The sequence below is a fragment of the Manduca sexta genome, chromosome 15, assembly GCF_014839805.1.
Source record: "Manduca sexta isolate Smith_Timp_Sample1 chromosome 15, JHU_Msex_v1.0, whole genome shotgun sequence".
Taxonomy (NCBI): Eukaryota; Metazoa; Arthropoda; class Insecta; order Lepidoptera; family Sphingidae; genus Manduca; species Manduca sexta.
The window spans coordinates 8,101,354-8,128,783 of NC_051129.1; positions in this window are offsets into that span (position 1 = coordinate 8,101,354).

Sequence of the window (27,430 nt, forward strand, 5' to 3'; positions counted from 1 at the left end):
GATATTTAGAAGTGGATGTTAGTTGAGAGATATAAGAAGAATCTATCTTGTTTTGTATTATATTTACTCATATATTTAAATTTGGGTTAAATGTTATAACCCTTTTAAAGTTAAGGTTATATTTACTATTAATATAACGATTTAAATAAAAAAAAAAACAGGTAAAATTAAATTACTTAATAGCGTAGTTTTTAGAACAAGAGAAAGGATGCTTATTATTCTTAAAATATAAAATAATGTCTTAGATAATATTGTAAATACAATATTATGTTAATCCAAAAATATTTCTATGGAGGTAAATTTTAAAACGAAGCCATTTTTATTTCCATCAAATTGTTATTACGTTATAAATATCTGTTTTAAAGATAAGAAAAATTTATTAGAAACTTAAAAGCTTACGCTTAGTATTGATATTGACAAAACTGCATATTTTACGAACGATTAATAGTTGACGGAAGACATCGCGAATAAATATCTCATTAGAGCAAGATTTATTACTTAAGCAGTCACGGAACTGTTAAAAAACTTTGGAGGAAAATTTGATAATTACTTGTCAACATGCGATTGTCTATTTGGAGTTCTGTCGGTTAATTTGCTTTTTTTATTTGCCGTAATATATCATTCCGTTAATGACGCCTAAATGAAGAGTTATCACGAACGTTTTTTTTTTGGCATGCAATAAATTCGATGGTTCTGATGACAGGCCTGTAAAGGGAGTCAAGATTCATGAACTGGTAATATAAAAACGCAATATACAAATTCATTCGCTAAAAATATATTTAATAGTAATAGCCTTGCATTATATACTATCCCACTGTTGGGTACGAACCTCTTCTTCTACTGAGAGGGATTAGGTCTTAGTTCACCACGCTGGCCTAGTGCGGATTGGAAGACTTTACACACCCTCGAAATTCCTATAGAGAATTTTTCAGGTATGCTGGTTTCCTCACGAAGCTTTTCTTTACTGTTAAAGCAAGCGATAATTCACAAAGAATACACACATAATATTTAGAAAAGTCAGAAGTGTGTGCCTTGGGTTTCGAACCTGCGGATATTTGTCTCGGCAGCCCGTTCAACACCCAACTAGACTATCGCAGCTTAAAAGTATACTTTGCAAATTTTTTGTTTTCAGGTAAATACATTAAGGTTTAAAATAGAACCACAAATAGCTAATAATGCCATAGACTTGTTTAAACTATGTTTTGACATACTAATCATTAAGGTAATCCGGTTAGGTTAGTTATTAAATACAAAACAGGATTTATAAACCAATATCACTTTAAACATAAGCATAATTAAGTTGAACAGCTGTTTATTGGTACGTGATGACAAATAAAAAAGCTATTAAAAATTCAACGATGAAGCAGATAAGCAAATACTTGGAGTGGCAAAGGCGACATTCGTTGAGCATAAAAGTTTTAAGGAATCGCTAAACGCCTCAATAATTTATCGAAAACTTGACCCCGCTTCATTTACATTAAACAAATTGTTAATTTTTTGATAGCTATCATCCGGAACAGATGGCCGGAATCGGATGTGTACAACTCGAATGATTTTTAACTTTATATCAAACACACAAGAGTTACTTTTGATTCCAAATACGCAAGACTCTCGAAAGTGTTTTTTATATTTACGCGGTAATAATTGTGGAAGGTAAGCATGGCATGTGCCACGTTATGGGACAGGTTGACCACATGTGGTGCAATCTGCTAGGTATTTTATCGTACCTTTTCGGATTATAATTTAAAAAATATCGTTTATCTTAATGAAATTTGTTTTGGGCTCGTCGGTGACGTTGCTAAGCCGATATGAGTTAGAGTCTGTTGGTGTTAATGGAATCAAATTAATACGCTTGACATTTGGAGAAATGAACTATTAACAAGGGGGATAAAGGGATATTTATTAAGAAAGTTTAGAATACTCTGATATATCATTTAAATCTTGTTATATTATTAAAAGGTTTGAAATTTTCACCTAAACGTATTTTTAGAAATCTTTTTAATTTGTTTTTGTAAACGTATTTTAATCAGTGTATTAGAAAAGTGTTTATTGATTTGTCGTCTATCATCTGTATTTGCTTTGTCTTCAGATTCTTCGTTGACTGTTTCAGCTTCGATTGTTTAATTTAGGTTACAAGACAATCCTATTGTTTCGTGAATGACGTCACGGTTTCTTTCGACTTTCTAAACATTTCTTCAGAATTGATTCTTTAAGCAAACGCGCGAGCGTGTTAAGCAACGTTGGCTCCGTCCGGTGTTTTCATACTGCATCCAAAGTTAATATCGTAATTCTACTTCTCCATGTAGACATCGTGCCGGGGCAATGTTTTCAGGAATTTATTAAAAATGAAAATGCTAATTTTCGCCATAAACAATAGCAATGTGTACACAGTCCCATGTGCGCCAGACTAAAGTGCGACATTTATTCGCACACGCCATTACCGAGTGCCACAGAAAGTGCCATTAACATAAAACGAACCAAAAGAGAAACTACTTTCAAACTCAATATCAGAATCTTTTGTGTGGCAAATCTACTCGAGGCCCTCGGCTGGCCGCCATCCGTTAACACATTGATTATACATCAAGGAAAATAAAAAGGAAATAGCGTCGCGAAAAAAGCCGCCTGTAACGCAACGATTTCAATCAGACAAAACGTTTTGCGTTTTTATGGTGGCGCGGCATCGGCGACTATCTCGTTCCGAAACAGATTATTTCTCATTTGATTTATGGCGGCTGAATCTTCCAACGATATTATGTTTTGGTCATCCATTCGATTCCTATTTGAATGCTGAGCGCCGAATGGGGTGGTATGAGACGGGGGTGGCACTCGTACTATATTAATCTCAAATCCATTTGTTGTAATATGCATAGGATATTGGGTGTTGGAGCTGAGTACGGAAGGTCCGTTTTGGTGCCGTTGCGGCCAAGAGTTAGGACGGTTCGCCGATCACCGTCCGATAGAGGTGAGAGATGAAACAGTAGCGTCGCATTCATTTCGCCGATGTATAGTTCTGTCCCTCTCGCACGCCCTGCGGGAGACTGTGGCCCTAGTATGTATCAGATTTGGGTTTTATCGTTTTATTGCTTATTCTTTTTAGATTTTCAGCAGCGAGGGCATATCATTTTGTTTTTAATGCGAGACATAAATAACCACGCAACCAGCCACTAACTTTAAGTAATGGCGCATTTAGGAAAATGTGCGGAAGTTGGGCACTATTTGTTATGTTGTAATAACGCACGTACGAAATTTGAATTTTGTGGTAATTCGCCAGTTCAATTAGTGTTGGTGCGCTGCCAAGTTTTTTTTGCATTATTAAGTGGATGGGAAAATATACGGTGTTATAAAAGCCGATAAAAGAGTTTAAGTCGGCGCGGACATAAGTCTTGCGCGAAAAATACTATCATAGATTAACTTTTTAAGAAATTGCCGCACAATTTCGTTAAAGTGATTTTAAAGAGCAGAGGGGTGATTTGCTTGAGTAAGTATTTTGCAACGAAATATTTTGTCGTCGGTTCGCCGCATCTGGCGTAGGTCCAGTCGCTTGATGACAGCTTATGAATATTTTTGGCAAAATTCGTTGCCTTTCCATTGGATGGAAATTTCTTTATTTAACTTTTCGTTCTAAATTATTTATGTTTTGCATGTTGCATCGAACTTACAGTTCCGGATAAACTTGTTAAAGAATAATTATGTTAAAGTATAAATATGTGTTTTCAATAAGCAGGTAACTAATAGTTTCTTTTATACTTAGATCCTTTTTTAAATAGCAATTTTCATTTAATATTTATTTTGTTCTATATAAACATATTTACAATAATAAATAGGTTTAGTTGACACTCTTGGGTATACAATTTTACATATTCTTATTATAAATCTATGTAATTGTATATTAGGGTTCGCAAGTGATACCCGTTAAAGAATCTTAACGAAAGATCTTACGCGCATAACCTTATCTCACCTCCAGCGCATTTTCATGTGACAAACTTGCGACTACTCAATAATAGATGTCGCTCACTAAGCTATTTGAACTTCGAACCACACTTGGGTCGCAGTCATCCGTTTTTGCTCCTCGCCGCATGGGGCGCCACGATCGCCCATTGTTTCCAGCCCACGGGCCCGATAACGCATAAATTCAACTGTATTTTCGAATCTTTTGTTTTATCTCAGTAACGTATGGACACTGCGAAGTGAGTCCGTATGATGTCCACTTGTTTGTTTTGCCTTTATTAATGAAATATGTCGCTGCATAACCGCGGCTTATTTTATTTTAGTTACCATTCGTTATCACGACTTTATCTGTAGTAGAGATGCATCGAAATGTAAATTATGATGGTATTGTTCGGAACAATAGGATCGAATAATTTTTGTTTTCGGTAATAAATTTTATATTAACAAACGTTGTTCTTCAAAAGGTTCGGGATGTCATCGGAACTCTCATTTCGTTTTTAATTTTGAAGGGTGTCGTTAATCCATCGATATTAGAGGTACTGCAAACATCTTTGAGATTTCCTTGAATGCCTCTCAAGTAGCGAGGGTACGAACTAATGAACCGGTAAAATTTCCCGTTCCTTATAAAGGAAAATTCGTTCCTCCAAATCATCCACAGCTCTCAGAGCTCTATAATTTAAAGGAGTTGAAAAATATAAACGAGTGGAAATCTTAAAAACAAATTTGAAGGTAAAAACGGAACTTCATTAGAACCGCTTTTATCTGGCTGTGAAAACAGTTTATGAAGATTTAAATGTTCTTTTTGAACGAAATAGTAATATCAAGTAGACTGTTTTGTGCAATAAAGTACAAAATCTACATAATACTAAATTTAACAAAACAAAAACACAAAAATAAAAATACATGTACCCTACCAAAATGAAAATCATTATGCAATAAGTGGGGCAGATTAAATTCATTAAAATTCTAACTAATATTCAGATCATTCATGCGTCACGGTCCCTATTGTCAACCCTTCGCTGACCGCTCCGGTCCGGGGCGCCCACTGTGCCAAATTCAAATGAAAGCAATAATTGACGCTGCCCATTGAGACCCCGGGGCATGACCGTGTTCCAAACGAGCCACGGTGAAATAGTGTGGAGTTGCGAGAAATGAGTTTATTTTCAAATTGATTTTTTGGTAGTTTTTATCTCAGTTATAGTTGGAAATATATATAATACTATTCACTTTATTAAGTACCTTAATTTAACAATAATGTTTAATCGTAAAACGCTTTAAGTCAAATCGAATTCCAACCATGAAAGTCACCAGCCTATACCTTTCGATATTCATTCGCAAAATCAAAGAAATGTTATCAATAAAATATTTCATAACCAGTAATAAACCTAATATATTCATAGACCAAAAAACGAACCCCAATTTTTAACAATTCTCAACAGTAATTAAACTCGCAAAATATTAAAACACGTCCTCCAAATCTGTTCCACGCCGCCCTTTACACTAACAAGCAAGGGTGACATAATCGGAGAAACAAATCTGACTACTGGTGCTGCATGTAAATGATGATGATTAATTTGTTCTTCGCAAATGACAAGAAGGGTTAAAAGGCAAAGGGTTGGCTCGTAATTTCGCCACTTGTATAAGGAATCCGGGGTATTCGCTACCCCATTCGGAACGTACTGTATAATTTGAACAGTACCATTTTGTTACTCTTTGATTGCCTTTGTGAATCCTACGGGTTTGATGGAGTGCGCAGATATTTCCGGATTGTTGTATTAATTACAACTGAGAATCGCGTTGAGAATTTTGGGGAGGTTTTGGCTGTTAAATTTGGTATTGTCTTTGATCCCTGCAAGGGTTACGTAATAGCTTGAATAAATCCTTAATCTATTAACCGTTTTGCATAATGTTTTTTATTCACTGGAAGAGTTTTAATGCTGAAATTAAAAAGCTATATTTTCCCGCGGAATTCAAAAAAGGAATGTATATAGGTATCGCTATTAAATATTACGGTTAAAAGTATCGTTGCAAACGTGCATTATTTTCTAAATTCAAATTATTTTAACGCTCACACAACATACCGATTCTATAGCATCAACTTGTGTATTACTAAGTTATGTGCAGTTTATATTTTTAGATGTCTGCAACAGATAATGAAATAATGCAGAAGGTACTACTACAATCTTAAATCTTAGTTACCTGTTCTTGTACCGACTTAATATTCTTATTTATCTCTTAATTTTAACGGATGTTTACATAAACTTTTTATTGTTGATGTGATCATCTAGACCGGGCGCGCTATCTAAACGATACTACATTTTGGAATTACCTACATAAATCTTATTTATATAACTAACCTTATTATGTTAATTGTCCACTCCCACCAAAAAATGGCTAAAATAACGGTATTTGTGATTTTTTTTTCAAAAATACTGACATTTTCATAATTAGCGCGTTTAAAACACAAAATCTTTTATTACTTTTTCGATCAACTTTAAGTAAAATATTACGATTAATTCGCGGCAATTTATATTAGATAATTATAATAATCGAAAATTTTACTCTGGGTACATTGTAATTGATAGTCTATGGTTTTGTAATTGGCACTGGATGGCGTTTTTTATTTGATCCTTTATCTATGCGACGGTGTCCTTGCTAATATACAATTGCAAATTGAAATTAAAATTGATTTAATAAGAAAACTGTACTCATTTTGTTGTTAAGTAGAATAACCAAACAATTTTATATGGTCGAAATCGCAAAGGATAACATCTAATTAAAAAAGCGACCAAATTGGCTGTTAAATGGACATTTCGCTTTTCCCGCACAGACAGCTAGAACATCTCTAGTACTTAAAGCCCACACCGAGACATAGATCTAGAAGGAAAAGATAAATTATATATATACATTTTTTTTTTTACTTTTAGAGGTACTACCCTAAATGTACAGTTTTATTGATGTTCTATCTCTGCACCACCTCAGGTTGACTGGTAAACAATGCCTCTGGCATTAAGTCAGCCTTTACATATATATGAAGTGCAATAAATAAATAAATTATTTTCAAGTATTCGCATATATCACTAACTCATTTTAATAACTTCACGCACCATTTAGTTCTGATGAAGTAAACACCGCGCCGATACATTTCAACTTATTATTGAAATTGCGAAATTCTTTTCCTATTCCATATGACATCGAGTATATCGGACCAGTCCCGACCCCCAAATGTTTTTAAGAATATTGCAAATGTCTCGCTCAAACCGCTGACTGCGAACGATCGAAGTTAAAGGATTGCCTACGCTTTTAGTTCATGATGGGCGTGGTAAATTCGATATTCAATTTCTTTGTTTTCAACCTTATTATGAACGTGTTGGGTTTTCGATTTGCTTGCTAGGGGTTGTTACGTCACAATAGGTTTGCCATGGAGTATAGGCCTTGTTTCTTATTTTAATTAGGAATACACAATTAGAAATATAAATAGTTGCCTTCAGCATGCCACGCGATGGAATAAATAGTTTGTTATAAATATTGCATGAATATCATGCGGATGTGATATGCTTTGTACTCTATTCAATCATATTTTTAATATAATTAGAGTAATAATTAAGTACTTCTGGGTGTTTACATTGCAGACAGGTTTTGTGCCATTTACACACTTTATAAGTTATACAAATAGACTGATTTAGTCAGAGTGAACCATAATTTTTTTTTATATTTTCTAGTTATAAGTATATTGGGAGATTATAATATAGTAAATCTAATGTGCAACTATAGAGCATAGACTATTCTATCACAAAACCCTCCCCTAACCGCATTTTTTTTCTTCATAGATTGGAACAACAGCAACGATTGCCTAGTTTTATTACTCCAAAGGGAGAAACTTAAGCAATGCAAAGATACCTAAACCATTTCGCATAATGCTAAGTTAATCACGATTTTAACGTCCATCAGCTTTTAACATATTTTCCAGTTGACCCCTACCTGCCTATATAGTTTTCATCTCCGTATTACCCGAAGGTTGACTGGTAGAGAATGCATTCAGCATTAAGGCCACCTTTATACATTTATGTATCATCATCATCAGCCACATAAGGTCTACTGCTGAACATAGGCCTCCCCCAAAGATTTCCAGACGGACCCGTCGAAAGCGGCACGTTACCATACATTTATTTATACAAAGTCTAAATAAATGAATAAATACTTAATAACCATAGATTCGTAAATAATCTTCATTAGAATAAATATTAACTCTCTACAGAAAATCATGTATTATTAGGCTCCTAACACAAAGAAAAAAATCAATTTATAGCGTAGGTGTTGTATGTAAAACACAGGCGCGGTCCGTAGCCGTCACATATACAAATACGTCGGGCGTCACCCGATAATGTTGATAGTGGTTCGAAGAGGTCGCACTCCTCTTTGTCATCTGATTCTGATGGTATTAGTTTATTGGAAACTGGGATGGCGCGTTCAAATAATTGTCTCACGATGACAATTGGTTTTGCGAGGAAATATTGAGGAATAGGGATTTTAATGTCGATTCAGTAGAGCTATGATTTTAAAGAGTGTTAAACTTATTTATCTAGATAATAGTTATCATAATAGTTAAATTCGGGGGAATAAAATCATAGAAAAACTCATCGTCATCGCAAGTCGCTGACTCATTACGACAAGGTTGTGTTATATTTGATGTGCAAATCAAATTATAAATATTAAATGATTCGAGTAATCAATTCATTGATTATTTCAGATAATCCCAAAAGATAAATAAAATAGGATCCATGAATTATTGTCTTTCAAAATGTTTACCAATATGAACATAATTAATCTCATTGCCATCATAAGTAAATATTAACATAGAATCTTGTAATAGTAAGACAGTGAATTAGCATATAATATTTTTAATTGGTGTATTTAATTTCGGTTAATATTATCTAATTAATAATACAGCGATTTAGCAAACAATATTTTTTCTTATATAGAAAATTTTATTGTAATTATTATTGCGTAATTACTAATACCTAATAGTAAAAATAGCGAACTAATTTCAACCATTTAACAATAATTATTCATAATCGTCGGTATAACAAAGCTCATCAAATACCACAGCTGTATTCCTTTTAAAACCATAATGAGGCCATTTCGTATAACTACTGTCCTGTAAGGCAGAAAAGTAGTCAAAAGATGAGCTGAGAGATTTCGTTACCCAGAATCTGTGTCTAGGATGAGAGCCGACAGCAATTAAGATAACGCACTCGCCTCGCCTCTTATTGTCAAATATGACGGGTTGGTCAAAAATTTGACAACTATAATCAGTCGATCTGTGTCAAAAACATTGCGTACTTGAGTTATGGTTGTATAATTTCATGTACATAAATGACAATCATTAACATTCTTTAGTCATAATTCTCTTTGTTACAGCTATATAACTGTTTGCGTCCATTGTTTTTACTTACGTGATATAATTGACATCAATTTTGGTATTCGAGTACTTTGTAGTATTGTAGTTTAGTTTCGCCTAATTCTACGATTTATTTTTGGTTACTCGATTGTAAGGATTGTTGCGCACAATCTGATTTGTTCGTACGCAGATCGATTGTATGATTATAAAAATGCAAATTTTTTGGTTCCATGTCAATGAAACTGAATTTTCAATTATCAGTTTATTGCATTCCACAATTGTTAAAATATAGGTTTAATCGTGGACCCTGCGAGGCACGGCTCTCTCTCATAGGCTCCCTTTCTTGACAGTCAGTCTATATGTCAATACTCTTTTACAAGTATTATGGAACCCTCGGCGAACGAATCCAATTAGCACATCGGTTATTTAAATCCAAAAAAATATTGATTACTCGTTATATATACGAAGAAAAAAAATATATTAATTTTAATTAGTTATATTTTTATATTTAAACTCATGTTACATACATCTCATAAAATTATGACCCAAAATGCTCACATACAGGGCGCCCATCTTTATTCAAAGTGTACACGTCGTTAAAACTAGCGCACGTGTGATGAGCCACGCTCTTATTACAGCCCTGATAAACATCGGCTCAATTTTACAAGAAACATGTAAACCTTTGTTAACTCGAACCGAGAACTTTTGTAACGACCTTTTTAATATTAGTGGCACGGACGCTACCGGTTCCTCCTACATTTTTTGTTCTAAACTAACTGGCAGGTGCGGATTTGTGAAAAAGGAAAATAAAATGTTACAGAATAAATCCTCTAAATCTCTTGTTATATTTTTGTTGATAATACGTACAAAGTTACTACGAATATGTGTAATTTCGGTTTTTGATTGATCCGGCATCGTTATAATCAACATGTTATAATAATATAACATATATTTTTATTCACTTAGATATTAGTTATTAATAGACGTAATTGTGAAAACAGAAGTCCATAACGTAGCATGTTTAAATTTAATATACATATGACGCGGGGGGTCATGCCTCACCCAAACCGTGCCTTCCGCCGGCCCTGTATAAGTACGTTTAATTGTTATGACTATGCTATCGTGAGTGTTATCTATGTGTTCATGGGAACAGGTCGTTCCGCCATTTTTGAAGTTTGTCGGCAGATGGCTGGTCATCAGGAAACAAGGCTCTTCTGAGTAATGAATGAGCGTGGACTTATGTTGTGCCGACGTATTCTTTTTATTGTTAACATTAATGTATATAAATGTTTATTATTTGTTGTTTTGTTGGGTTTTTTGGCGAAATGAATGTTATTTTATCTTTAACGCTGCCTTTTATAATATATCTATTTATATACTATTACTGAAATAAGCAATAGATCTAAAAATACTCTCTTGAATACTAACTAAATTAAAAACGAAACAACCAAATTATTTACTTTACAAAATTGCTGGTCGTTGTAAATATTTGTTGTGTCCTAATTAAAATATTAAGACTATTAGCTGTTAATGTAACTCTTAAGATTGAAAACAGTTACATAGAGGAATTGCAATACATAAGAACTATTATAGAATGTTTATTTATAGTAATAACATCAGCCCTGTATTATATACTGTCTACTACTGGCCATAGATTTCCTCTACTACTGAGAGTACTGAGAGGGATTAGGCCTTAGTCCACCACGTTTGTCTAGTGCGTATGGACAGACTTTATATACCGCCATTCGCCATTTATATTTGCCATATTTTCCTTCTCTGTTAACGGAAGCGATAATTCACAAAGAATATTCTTTAAACTCAGAAAAGACAGAAGAGCCCTTGGATTTTGGACCTGCCACATTGATCTCAGCAGTCTGTTCCACTACCAATTACGCCATCGCCACTACATGTTTACTTACACGTAAGTTTTAAATACAAGAATACTATAAGATCATTAATATACCCTGAGGCGAATGACACTAATTTAAATGTCAACAATAAAATATTCATAAAATCAGCAACCATTTGGATCACTATAACGAATTTGTTCAGATCGCCACTTAAAATGAACAGACAGATGCTTCAGTGAAACAGAAGTTGAATTTGCATGTTCATAACTGGGAACTAACCGCCTGTTACACCGAAGCGGGTTGCATTGGTTAGACAATTCCAAAAGATTTTATTGCTTTGAATGACGAGACGAGCTTGCCGTTCGCTTGATGGTAAGCGGATCGCCCATAAATAGTAGAAACACCACCAACACTTTGAATTACAAAGCATTGTTGACACTGCGCTCGCCGTCCTGAGACTTGATGTTATATGTCCAGTAGTTACACTGGCTACAATGTTCTTCCAACCGGAACACAACAGTGGCTACACTGCTGCTTGGCGGCAGAAATAGACATTTTTATTTATGTATTTTCTTACAAAATTAATGCTTGAACAAATTTCTTAATCGCTGGTTACACGTAAGTTAACCTTGTGTAATAAATTTGTGTCTACTATCAGTTGCTGCTGAAGTAGGTTTGTGGGCTATTCGTTAATATTTTTAAAAAGTCCCCTGTCGCGTCAGTTGGTCTGTCTAAACGCGGTATACTCAAACACTACCGAACGGATTTTGATGAAATTTGGTAAGGAGATTATTTGAAACTCTGAGATATAATTTCTTAGTATTGGGCAGTTTCTGCCTTGAATATGATAGTCACAACATATTAGCTAGCATTTTAAGTTAAGTATATCTTTTGTCCTCATGGTATCATTTAGAAAAAATCATCCTGAGTCTATTCGGGAACTCCAAGCAAAAATAATCCTGCTTGTATGTATATGGATTTAGTTACGTTTTGTTCTGTTGCTCCTTATACATTTAAAAAACATGGAATAAGTCTCATCTTGGCTACTCCAAGATTGTAAGCTAAAAACGAGATATTGCCAGCTAAAACCACACTTCGGTGTGCCAGCGCGCCGGTGTAATGAGTTGCGATGGCGGGCGCGGATGGGTACCAGTATTCAAAGCGTATTCAGCCATATTCATATTCATTAGGGTGCGAAGGGCCCGCTTGATTGCACAAAGAGCCGACTAATTCGCTCCCGCGACTGCGTTCGCACCAACTTAATGTGTTTACGCTATTTTAACTAGCAAACTTTTTGGTTTATGGTGGTATTTTGATGCTTAAATACTTATTTTGTGATTTTGGGATATTAATTATCCTTAAGGTGGTAGCTCAAGGTCCATTTTCATACATTTTGTTTCGGCTTTAATCTGGGTAACTAAACAAGTATTGGCAAGTAAAGAATTTAAATTCACGTCTAGTTAGTGATTAGTTCTCGCAGTTGAAAGAAAAATGTAAAAATAATTAATAATCATGGATATTTCTGCCTTTAAAATTTCGTCATATTAAATTTTAAAGGCCGAAATATCCATGATTATTAATTATTTTTACATTTTTCTTTCAACTGCGAGAACTAATCACTAACAAGACGTGAATTTAAATTCTTTACTTGCCAATACTTGTTTAGTTACCCAGATTAAAGCCGAAACAAAATGTATGAAAATGGACCTTGAGCTACCACCTTAATAAAATCATTTTATTACCACGTTAAAATATATTTAAAATTATTCTAAAATTGTACAGAGTTTTTTTTTAATACTACAAAAGTAAATTTTTAATTTTACTCCGTAGCCACTGACTTGGGGCACGACGGAGGTCGTTTTAGAAAAAAATGTGAGAGTAAAGCTACGACCTAGTAATTAAAATTCCCAATTTAATTACAGTAATTATTTTTAATTCGGATTTCGGGTACAAAAACTATTATAACTAAATTATTAATTAAGAAAGATTACGAAACAACCGATCAATAATTTTACAATTTAATACTCCTTTAATACAAAATAAAAATACTATGAACAACTATATGACCTCTTAGGCAACACCGAAGTGGATATTGAATCTATTTAATATTATCTAAATTAGTTTAAAGAATGACCGGATATAACGCAATGACTTCAAATATTTTTAATAAAAAAACCTAGGTTTTTTTATTTTTAAATTTCGAATACAAGCGCCGCCATTTATGTGCCAGTAATATATAAATGACCGAATATAACGCAATGACTTTAAACTTTTTTAATGAACTAAGCTAGGTTTTTTTTTTGTCAAACTTCGAAGACATTTATGTGCCAGTAATATAAGTATAAATTTCTCTAAAACTTCGCTTACAACCCTATATTACATTCTACGTACCGACTATACATTATGTACTGAACGCTACACGCTCCGTTACGGGCGGATCGGCTTAATTATTGAATTAGCATTTAAATTATTTGGGTAACCGTTCATTTGTAACTAATACAAATAGCGAGCCGCATGAATAATGTCTGTTACGTGAATGTATGAAGGCAGGAGTGTGCTCTTGGAGGGTGTATTTTGAAGTGTACCTATTGTCAGATATGTTTGAGACTAGGTAGTGCATTCTTACATTATTTTTGTATGGCGTGAATGTTGCAGTGAAGAGTAATTACTGTTGGATTAAATCAAGATTAAATTTATATTGTTTCTATGTGGTTTGTATTATAATAAGGGTAAATTATAACGCTGCTGTCACAAGGAAAAAATATGTAACTACATTTTTTTTAAACAAAGTTACATATTTATTATGATTTATTTTCGTATAAAAATATGCAGAAACGTCTTTTTTCCTCATAGTGGCAGAATTATTCATAGAAGGTATAATTATTACATTTCCAGAAAATGTTCCTATTAAAAATAAAAAAATCCATTAAAGAATACAAAATTATTTAAATTGCTCCTCTTAAGGAAAATTGTATTTTAATACTGGCCGTTTTAACCTTACCCTACTTTCAATGACTTACAAGTCTTTTAAAAACAACCAACAACAGTTAAAAAATAAATATCATTAAAAAAATACGTGAATAGAATTTGAAAATCATATTATAAAAGTTTTCTTACTTCTCTGTGGTGGTATGACGCACGGATACATGTCTAACTGAGGCGAATATTAAATACTACCTACACTATTTTTGACTGAGGGAAAATGTAATAACGTCAGTAAATTTGTTTTGTAAAAGGATTTCCAACCATCATGCATATACAAACATACCTCCTTTGTACATACATGAGGGTAGGAAATATATTAGTGGTGATGGTGGAAATTCTTTTATCTATTCGTTGTCATTTCTTTATGTATGTTCAACGATAATTTTTTACTGTATAATCCAATTTAAATAATTATTTTTGAGTTCGATTTCACATAGTTTTACAATAGTCCCATTTTAATTTCAGAGGTGAACTTCGAAAAATAAAACAAGATTTTGATGATTCTTTTGGTTCTCCTTTTTGTATTAATGACACCATTACAAATATGGCAGATATTATGAAACCAAATTACATTGACATTCCAATTCTGCCAATACAGTAAGTGTTCAATTTGTTCTTTCGAAGCCAGAGGAGTTGTCATCCATCTATAAAAGGATATCTATGGAAATCAGCTATATTTGAAATACATTCAGCTAAGTCGCTGCTTACGGTAAAACTAAGGCATATTTGATCTCGTTAAATTGAGTTTGTATATTATACTTACATTAAAAATATAATTAATTTTATCGATGAAATTGCTACCCAGCTTTTTAATCTATGTTAAAAATTACCGACTCCAATTAATTCTTAGACAATTAATCATAAACATCTTTGCGAGTTTATTTACTAATTTCATGTCTTTAATAGCAATACGGTTTTAGAAAGTACGAACATTAATTATTACTCTGGCTATGTAATCATACAATATTGATTACAGTTGCTGTAGATTAGACGATGCGGATAAACCGTAGTTTATCTAATTAAATAGTTAGTCGAAGCAAGAGAAACAACGGGATATATTTATAATATAATAATATAATATCAGGCCTGTATTATATACTGTCCCACTGTTGGGCACGGGCCTCCTCTACTACTGAGAGGGATTAGGCCTTAGACAACCACGCTGGCCCAGTACGGATTGGTAGAATCTACACACCCTCGAAAATTCCTATAGAGAATTTCTCAGGTATGCAGGTTTCTTCACTATGTTTTCCTTTACCGTTAAAGCAAGCGATAGTTCACAAAAAAGCAGCGATAGCCTAGTTGGTTGTAAAACGGACTGTCGAGACGAATGTCCACAGGTTCAAATAGCAAGGGCACACACCTCTGACTTTTCTAAAAAATTATGTGTGTATTCTTTGGGATATATTTAATACCCACCAAATGTTTCATATTGACATCAGTTTTTTATTCAGTTTAAATTTGTTCTGACTGTTTATTGGCGTTGGTGTATTACGGTGCGACTGAAGTGCGTTTCGGGTTCGATCCCCGGGTCGGGCAAATATTGAATTTTTCTACTCACTATCAGCTCGGAGTTTGGATTACCGTGGAGGCAAGTGGTAGCACCTCCGCCTACCCTTTCGGGGATAAAAGGCATGAATGTGTGTGAAAATTTGATCTCAAAGGCTTCCTAATAGCCAGTAATACGACTAATTTATATTACTAACTGAATAATCACCTTAGAAGCCATCGTAAAACAAATTGTATTTATACTGACATATTTTTGGCGACCGTCGATGGATTCAAAATCATTGTTTAGTAATTCCATGAAACTAGATTGGAAAACTGAAGACATTGTTCCTGCAAGACAGCGGTAATGCCCCGCGCTGTAAACAGTACAGCGCGATGCTGCCATATACTACCAATTAAAAACTGACTGATGTTTGAAAATCCTGCTCGCTTTTCATAATTAGATTATTGTCAATAAGTGGAAAATTTGGTTGGCATCAAATATATATTACTGACCTATAAGCATTATACATTGACTATATTAAGTAACCTTTCCAATCAATAAAATAATTGTAAACAAAGCAACGAACCCTTAAAGCAGCAATTTATGGGTAGGCGCATTCTAACGCGATCATAACTAACTAACAAACAAATGGATGGCTTGTCACAGAACGTCACGAAGCATTAAAATCAGTGTAACGGCACGAATCATTAATTCTATTGTTTATTGGATCATCGATACACGAACTGACACTGCTGTCGCGGACATCCGTGTACAGTAACCTTGTTGTGGACTATTTTATCCTTTCGAATTGACTGTCGTGTTGATGGCCTAGGTTTGGTATTGGATGTTTCGGCTACTGCTGTAAGTTTAGGGCATTGGAAGAAATATTTGTCTAGCAAGAATTCTTTGGATTGTAAATGGTGTTAAAATATTCTTTAAATTATATTATGATATGTACTATAATGATTTTTCTATAACAACTAGATTTTGCTTGCAGTTTCGTCCACGTGAAGAAGTTTCCGAGATTATAGTCCCGCTATATGTTTTCTCGGTATAGAAAGTACCCTATAACCTTTTCAGGGTCTTAAACTATCTCCATACTAAATTTGATAAAAAATCCGTTCAGTAGATTTTGAGAAAATTGATAACATACAGACAGAAAAGGGGACTTTATTTTATAATAAGTATAGATGTTGTTTGTTACGCAAAATATTTTTATGGAATATTTTTCCATATAATCTTCATAATATGAAGTTCTTTATACTCGGCTCCATGTTTCAGTATGTCTATTCTTATTACTGAACTATACATCAACGTGAAAATTCCAATTAAACGGAGCTCAAACGATCCCTTTTCACACTCAGTACCTTCGACTGCACACCACACGTTAAAACTTTAAACTGAGGCTGCCTAAACCGCGACCTTAATCCTTAATTGAAATTCGTGGAATCCTTTGTTGGCACACACTGGAAACTTAAAACGACCCTCAGCGGGACTAACTTTGTAATTAAATCAAGAAAATTTAACCCAAAACGTAATCTGACCAACATTAACATGTAAAATAAAAAATAAATTTAAAAAGTTATAAGTTTCCTCTACTCAATAATAGATGTCGCTACTGCGCGCAAAAGACTTTCCAATGAAGAAATGACATCAGCTAAATAAACAATATTGTCGCCTACCTCAATTATTTAAGCGCACGGTAATATTTCCCGTGCGAAAATGGCGTGCAGCTATATTTTTAATGCATTCTCGGAGACAGGCGCGGCCGCGTGGGTTGAATCACAATTAGGCGCGTATCATGTTAATCTTGAGTTTTTGTGCACTACTTGAGGTAAATCTTTTGTTTTCTTTGCATTTTTATGATATGTTTGTGGTGCCTAATGAACACCAAGACAGTAAAGGAATACGTCAGGCGAGGCTATTCGATTCTACTTGTTAAATGGGTGGTTTTAACATAATATACAAGGTGAGCTGTAAAAAATTATATGAGTGTACTATAAAGCTTATTTTACAACAATATGAGTAGTTTGTATTGTATAGTATGTGTACCTAGTATATAAGTAACTATGTAAGACGCATGTTATGAGCAGTCACTAATAAAAACTCTAAACGACCTACCGTAGAATCTACATGTGTCTTTACATTAATTCTATCATTACATGGCCACCGCGGTATATATTAGTAAAAGAAACTAAAATTTAAACAAAAACACTCTTTTCAATTGGCACTATGGAATTAATTTTACTAGTTGATACGTCAAAAATTCTGCAAACCAGACCTGATAATCAAAGTCCTCTACCGCTCTTCATCAAAGCTGAGAAGTCGTGTACGCTGTTGAGGATTAGGGAAAGTAATTCATATTATGGTAGCATATTGTTGCGATAGAGGTGCTTTGTGAATATCATAGCTTTATCAATTACGGTAAAATTTAAAAACTCGATAAATATAACGCTGGATATTTTGGTCCTCCGAAATTATCTAAGGTTTGAGGGCCCTATTCTAATGGAAAGACAGCTTTGATAGCCGTATAGGTTAATGGGAGATATTTTTACTCTCACCTATACGGCTATCGAAGCTGTTTTTCGAACAAAACGCCCGTATTTGCAAAAAGACGGATTCGGCCTAATAGACGGAATAGAGCCTCCTGACCATACTAAAATCTCTCATCTCGTTGATCTATCGCAGATACAACAGCAAGTTTGATAATTCACAATTAAGATATAGTCCAGCCAACTCGGCCTAATCATGCAGTCTTTCGCTATATAATGCTCGACCATAATATTCTAGAAGCTTATGACGGTCATGTCCCGTGCTGCCTTAACTTAGTCACACGTTCAAAACATTAAAGCAGGTAGTGCCAGTCACGTGACCATTGTTTAGTTAGCTCATAATGAAATAATCCGTGGGGATGCGCTTACGTGTCACGATCGGAGATAAGATATAGTGTCGGGAGCGACATAAAAACTGGTGCGGACTTCACAAGTGTACGCTAAGATTTTTCGAATTGGTTTGTGTTTTTGTCAATTAGTTTTTTTCACAAATAAATGTGAAACTATGTAAATTTTTACATGATAATTGAATTTCCGGACATACGCATATAATTAATATATTTATTTATTCATATTTGGCGATTTGTGGTGCTTAAGTAACTCTAGTATTAAAGAGTCTTTCCAGAAATAATTATTGTTATATTCGAGTGTTTTTTACGAAGTAATTTCATACTATCTACAAAATACATAGTTACAAGTAGTTCACAATATTACGTATTATACTAAAATGTATAATTTTATATAAAAAATAAAAGCTCAAGCCGTTCATTTAACACACGCATCGGTTTAATGAATGAGCGGGTCGCTGCGTAGGCACCGCCTTTACCTTAATAAAATTGTCATAAAGGTAAGATAAATATAAAAAAAGAAAAAATTGATACCTCGCACCGGCTTACGGAAAAAAAATCAAGTAAAAGTCAACGCTCTCCATTGTTAAACCCATGTAAAGGAAACAGTAATGTGTAAGTGTAAAATGAGAAGAGCATTCCTTTTTTATGCTTTGAATTTTAAGACCCCCAAATAAAGTGGGTTATGAATGAAGTTTATAATTTTTTATTTTTTTAAATTGTTTCCATATTTCGACCAACCTCGTTGACCTTGATGGTGTTGTCGAGCTTAGTTTTTCCTTGTTAATAAGTATGTTTGTTAACGAGAAAACAACGAATAAAGTGATTTGGAATATTGCATTACAGCGTTTCATCACATTAACTTAAAGATCACGGTGTTATCAGTTTCCATTACGATATAAATTAGCCAGGTCGACAGATGTTGTGTCATTATTCAACCTAAAACCAACTTGAAATGACCAACACCGTTTTGTTGCTCTTTGTCCCAGTCACTGAGAGTATATCTATTTTTTTATGGCCAGTAAAGCGCCGAAAATTCATATTTTCGCATTTCGTGCCTTGAAATAATAGTAATATACAAAAATCATAATACGCCATCAAAATGAGCCAGAACAAGACTAATCGCCGAGCATTACGAAGGAATGGAACCTCGAAACTAAATTACAGAAACTGAATAACAGATTGTACAAGCAATAATCTTTGAAATCACAAATCAAGTTGTAAGCTGAACGCTTTCACGAACTCCGTAGGCGGTTCACTGGTCGCTTCCAGCCATTACGTAGTATATACGAGCCAGCAAAATGTCTAACATAGCCTTTTGTAAGTGATAGAGCATCTATGCATAGTATTTCCAACCTAACCTAACCTAACCTTTTGTACGAACTAGAGTAAAGCTGTAGACAGTTATTTTTAAAATAAATAGAATAGCTTGTCCGTGATTATAATATTGCCTCATATATTTGGTGTCTTAAATATGTACGTTAAATCATTAAGAAAAAAATTCATATCACTCCATCCTGTAACATGAGAAAAAATACACCATTAGACACAGCGAATATAATGAGGTTCTTAAAATATTATCACGCACATTAAATCCAATATGTATAACTTATGTCATCATAGTTATTCAAAACATGATTACTATTTAACGAGGTAATGTGATACCATCTCGCTGCCCAAACGCATCGAGCCGTGTGTATCGCGTGTTACAAACAGCTTCGAACTGTCAAAATAGCTAAAATATACGCCGTTTTATTAACACCGGACACAACAATTGCTCGGCAAAGTGTGGGATTCCTTATTCCTCTAGTTTATTGGACATTACACAGTGCGTGGGATTGACGACGCCCCACGGTGGTCCCATGGTTTTATACTAATTATTTGGTTTTAGTATTTGACTGCCTACCCATCCAGCGTGGTGTTTGTTTGTTTCAGTTTAAAATGGCTGCAGAAGATTTTCTTCACTAACATCAAATAGTATTGTCTTCATCAATAGTAACAGACCAAAAAAATGCAATTTCTAACCAAATGTAAAGTGCGGTGGCCCCATAGTTTTATACTCATTATATGGTTTTAGTTTTTGAAATGTTTTAATTTACTAGGATGGATGGCGATGCACGCCCCCTATCACATCCTGGAACGGAACACAAAAAGCGAAAACTGTGTATCATGGTTGCACTGCCTACCCATTCAGTACAAACGCGTGATGTTTGTTTATTTCAGTTTAATATGGCTGAGAAAGAATTTTCAGAAACATTAAATAGTATTTATTGTCTTTATCAATAAATTAGCAACAGAGATAAAACATGTTATACCTAACCAAATTTATAGTCTGATTAAGTCACTTCTAATGTAGAAATCAAACATATTCCCAACCAATATTCTATACAAAAACCAATGACCGTTCTATAGTAGCCATACGTCATACATCATCAATAAACACACTCAAATCAATTGTAGCCTGTGCTAGATCACTTTAATTATTCCAATTATTATAGAGACGTTCCAATTATTATCGGCGGATACCAATTATTGTCATTGGCAACCGACTGCCATCCTTGGGTAGTCATTAAGCCTGCCAATAGATTATTGATTGGTGCTGATTGTTTGTACGTAGTCGGGGTCATTTGCATGAATCTCTGCCGGTTTTAAATAGACAATCTCGTCTAATTGTGAAGAACAGTTGGTTGCTCGTTTCAATGTGGTATGGTCGTTTCTGATATTTGGTAAAATTATGATTATTAAAGTTATTTTTAAGAAGTTTGTGATCACTGTACAATAATATGATAATTGTATTTTATTTTAGTTGAAGTTTTGTTTTTGCTTAATTATTCTAGATGTTTAACTGTGTAAATATTACTTCTATTTCCTTACTAACCAAACCTTGGATCATTATTTGAATAGTAGAACTATGAGGTAATGGGTATTGCAGAAAATACCATTAATAAGTCATACATAATTATTTGAAACCTTAGTTTAAAAACGGCTGCAGTAAAAAAAACCTTAAACGCTAGATCTAAAGTACCAATTTTGAATAACTCATTCAAATTCAATAGCAATAACCATAGAATCCTATACCACCAATCAACAACATACCAAAGGTACAGTTTACAGAAAAACAAATAAAAATCTAGCGCAATGACCCCAAATGTCGCCAAATTAATTAACCATCACGTGCTAAATACGTGACCCGAGTACTGTGAAAGTTCCACTACTCTACGCAATTAGTGATTGCGTACAAATTGTACGTCCGTCAGCAAGTGCTTCAAATTGTGGATAATTGATCGCCAATGAGTACTAACTCACATGACTGTGGCAAATAATGAACAATGTACGTGACAATTGATGCCTCTATTTTGAATTCTATTTAATGATACGTGTCATTGATGCAGAAGGTTTTTACGTTTGATGGTAATGATGAATAATATATTTACCTGATTGCTTAAAATACTGAAGAAAAGAAAATTATCCGATAACAGAATTTTCAGTTCGATTTTTACTACTGACTAATACTTAATTTTATCTATACATTTTCTTTATATTATCTCGTTTTGGACCTACTATGGTAGCATCATGTCGTCTTGCAATGAAAAAATAATAATTAAACTGAGTATATTGGGCTATACGCTTATAATAATTAGCCTTGTATGGAAGTAGATATCAACAAAATTTGGGGATTAGAAACCTTTGCACCTCTGCCTGCTTCTTTCTTGATGAGCGTGACGATCAACGATGTCATTAAATCAATGAACCAGTTCCGCAATTAAATGAAAAACTGTCCTAATGCATCAAACTTAACAAATAACTCATCTATAATTCATGTACGTGACAGCAAATTAATTTTTTGATATTGATTCTAAGATTCATAACATTATTTATAGCTTGTTTTTAGGGCGCACGCAATTTGTACAATACAATCACTAAATTCATTTCTATTGAAATACGTTTTAACAAAACTGTTTAATATGGTAATCGATAAGCAATTTAAATATTCCAAACGAGAAATCGAGTTGATTCAGCTAAGTTTATTCGTTGTTATGAAATCCTAATTTCGCCACAAAAATGTTAAGCTATAAAGGTCCGTAATCGTTCCCTTAACGTCCGTCGGTTTAACAGACCGCCTTAAGTAATGAAACTGCGGCTTATGTTTATTATATTATTATTTTACGCCGAAGAAATTACTAATGTTATGAAAAAATGCCCGGTTTTTGGACGGCCCATCAATTTAGATTAGTTCGGCAATAACCCTGTTTCGTAGATTAGTCAGAAGCCACCCCCTTGGACGAAGAAAATCCATGTAAAGTTAAGCTATAAGAAAATTTCAAGCCTATTATGAGTTGCCGTGACGTTAATATGTATGCGGAACGAAGCGTGTTGATACTGCGAGTAATTGGAATTGTTTATTCTGTATTAATATTGAGGTGAATTTTTGATCACCTCTATCTAGACTTTATGAAGAAAATAAGTTAGAAATTCGAAAAAATCGCAACTTAGCTTATGTGATAAAACCACGCTATTGATGATTTCATCTAAAGCCCGAATATGCTGGTACATTCGAATAGCAATGTGTTTAAGAAAATTATAAATAAAAGCTTACCTGGCGCTTTACAAAGTAATCATACGCCTAAGAATCTTAAGGAAATCCTGTTTTTATTCCTTTTCTGAAATATAAGATACCCACGCTTCTTTTGATAAGTGAATGGGCAGTACTGGACACTCAACATCAAGTTACATGATTACTCATTACGGACCTTTTGGTATAAAAGTTTGTGAGGATGACTGTATGTATGTTTGTTTCTCTTTCACAAAAAAACTACTGAACGGATTTGGATACAACTTTGCAGTAATGTTGTTTATACATCAGAATAAAACAAAGGCTATTTATGAATATTTTGTGTAATTAGGTCATAATATAACAATACATATCAAGTAAGTCGGAAAAAATGTATCCCGGAAAACTCCTACACGCGGGCGAAGCAGAAGCGAAATAACTAAAATTTATAATTTACTAGCGACCAAAAGCTAGTAAATTATAAATTTTAGATTCGGCTACTTTAAAATTTTGCAACTAGTATCAAGATTATTAGTTCGCGCATTCTAATATGCACAATGAGGGTAATGTGGGAGTTAATTTCTGTATGGTGGGTCCATCGATACCGCTGTTAATAAATTAGTGAGGTACACCAACCCCTCCCTACTCACTCCACCTAACTACATGCCTTCTTATTACTTCTGTAAGCAATCACTTAAAAATTAACGTCTTGTATGACGTGCATTCCACCCTTCTGTTTACATTTGTATTGGTTTTAAAATCTAAATAGTTTTAGGGTTCTGTATTATAGGAAAAAGAATCTATAGTCATATTGAAATATCTACAATATTCTAATGAAAGAAGTTTCTATTCATAACTGCTCACTGGCTTCTTAAAGTATTATAATGCACTAATCACTAAAAATCAGTCATACAATAGTAATGGGCTAATAAATATAAAATTAGGAATTTAAAATCCCTATTAATTTTTTTATATACATAAATTACGCGATCGGCTGAAAACTTGGTTTCTTTAACTTTAATAATAATGTAATTAATTTACATAGCACATAAGATTTTCAAAACTTACCTGGAACCATAAACCTAGTTACAGTACGAGATTTATCTACAAGATAATATTATGTGCCTAAGCAAAACATTTGGTCTTAAATTTTGTTCAACAATTTTGACATAACTATATAGGTGACTGACGTCGCATTGTTTAAACATATCTAGTGACGTCACTTACCAGTATATCTCTAGCTCCTCATAGACATATTATTAACTGCACTTCACTATATTATTCAAGGTTTTTTTGATACATAATGGCCTTATAGGATACCAGAAGGCCGCGAGCAATCATTTATTGATTTGTAAAAAAAATATTCTAAAAAACAGCAATTGAATTAGGACCTAAACTAAAAATAAAAATGGGCTAGTTATTTCAATATTTCGTCCCCGTGTACAAACCTACAGTCTAACTTGTATACTTAGGCAGAGGTTTATGCAAATTCTTAGGAAAAATATTATAACTTAAAAGTCAAAGCAACAAATAAACATAAAAATAATCACTTCAAATATTTATTGATAAGTGGCTGAATATAGGAATCATAAATAGAAAGTATATAAATAAAACAAGCATGCTGAATACACATTCTTGCTGTGCATAAACATTGCCAGACGTGTAATAATCAATTGGCATTTGGCAAATAACTTCCCATTATAATTGTAATGCGTATCATTTAGCGCCAACGTACGCGTCTTATAATCGGCGCGTCTTTCGCTTACTATTGTAGTCATTTTCTAATTATATTATATTATGTACCTACAAATTACTATGTGCAAAATTAGTGAATATTTTTAAAAAGTGTTCATTTAGTATTTTTTAGTTAATATTTTGTAATACATCGATACCAATAATTCTTCGAATGTAAAACTACGATAACAAATTATTCTCTACCTTAATTAGTTTTATTCAGCATGCTAACGTTCTGTTTTTATTTTTAATTTTTGGTAACTTTATATCCGCCTCAATAATGCTTAGATACCGCTGGAGTAAGCGTCTTTTAGAGTGGAGATCGCGTCTTGGCGAACGTAGTGTCGAACTCCCTCTGGCCAGACGGTGGGATTTACACAAGTGGTCCGACAGTGATTGAATGCATTAAGCAGAAGACCGGGCTCTGTGGCATACCTTGGGAGAAGCCAGTGTCCAGCAGTGGACTGCAACGGACTGATGAATTATAAGATTAGTAAATCTAAAATCACCAAAATATTTGGAAAAAAAATCACAGTTTTATCTGAGGTGATGACGTCACATAATAACCTCCATATTTCAAAATTGCACGTGCCTAAACATCTATAAAATAACTGTTTAAGATATCATAAAATATACTACACCCACTCTAATATTCAAAAAGTTTGAAACGAAATTATATGTTAATCAGATAAAGTTTTATTGTAAAAAACTAATATTTGCTTCAACCAGCTACGCATCGCCGATAAGAAAAATGGTTTGCGTGTCGACGCGTCATTATGCTATTGTCATAAGGGCTAATAGTTCTACAAGAATCATACAATATGATAATAAAATCGACCTTTAAGTCTTTAAATCGTCATTATGCCTAGGCAGGTTTGATGGGAGGGCATTTAGTGTATTTTTCGGGTGCCATAATAACAAGATCATATTATTCTTTACTGTGTTTCAAATTCAGAGTTTACTGATACAGACAAATAATTATAAGATTGGTTCTTAATTTAAAATAAAATTATTAAATCTTGTGAGTCTAGGCACGTTACAGTCTATTAAATATAATTGTGTAATTATAATTTTATTTTAAAACATACTCGCTTGTTTATCTTCGTCTATATTTGTTTAAAATTTAAATTACGTATTAGATAGCCTATATTTATGATCTGTAAAATCACAAAATCATTTTATATCCAAAAGAAATTTAAAGAAAATATGAACAAAAAAATCTACTAACGATACTACATTTTAATAAATATTTTATTTTTGACGTATGGGGGTCAGACTCCCCCAAGTCCTAAGCTGCACTTGTAACTCCATTTTCATAACAACAAGCTAATCAATGTCGTATTAAGAATTTCCTTAGTCGTTTGTGAATGTCTAAACAGATGTCATTATGGCCATTTTGTAATTGGTACCCACTTAAAGCAATTTTTCTTTACTTACGTGATGCAGTGTTGGTTTTTAAATTCTTGAACTTTTATTTTATTGTAAATATTTACTTAAGTATTTTTATATAACAAAAGGTAGATAGAAGAGGAAATTGTATTATATGCTATTAGATATCGTTACTCGTAGTAACAGTAACAAAATTAACACTAAATTACAAAATAGAAAGTATTGTGTATGGCGCAGAGCTCGTCTCTCTGTGGAATTAAATGCCAAGACTCTTTATACCCAATAATTAAGTATGATAAATAAAACAGAACGTACACATTGGTGCTAAGATTCGAATATAGATGGCGGTAGTATCTACAGACTTGACGAACTATCGCGTTCTAGCAATTTTCCTTCAACTGTACCAATAATTACTTTACGGATTTACAAATACTAAAATATACGAGCATCAAAAGGCAATACGCGTACGTGTTAATCCACCTTTAAATTGTAAAATCCTTAATGTTAAAGGCAGACAAAAAAATGATAATTTCCCATGCATAAAAAGGATAATTTCCCCATATTTCATAATCATAAATCTTCGTACTCACTTCGAAGTTTCCCGAAACAACGTTATTCGTACATCGAAACAACACTAAAACATAGAACGTAATGTGACCATTTATGTATTAAATGAAGATAGAGCCCTCCCTATTCGACGTTGCGCTGATTTTTTTTATTACCATCAACTTTTAATTCGGCCGAGTTTGATGCGTGAGGCGAAGTCGTTAGTTTGCCGACTTTTTTAGTGGATTTAGTTTTGTTATTCTAATGCTTTCTTATTAGCCCAACATGTCTTGGGTGACACGCTCTGCCACGTGTAATAGGAAAGATAAAAATAACCTAGCTTCTGTTTTTGAAATAAGGTCTGAAATCGGTTCAAATAGTTATATTGCTTGCATACATAAATAAAACAAAATTTAGTATAAGAATTCCTTCGTGATTAATCATAACTATACGATGAATTTACATTTAAATTCTTTTTTAAACACAATTAGCATATTATAAATAACTTACAAGTCTAAACATAATAATTTCGAATGTAGTGCGGACTAAAGTTGCGTTACAACGTAGGTTTAACAGACTCTGACACTTCGATCTCTCATCAGTCTCAAACAATTATCCACAAATATAGTATATG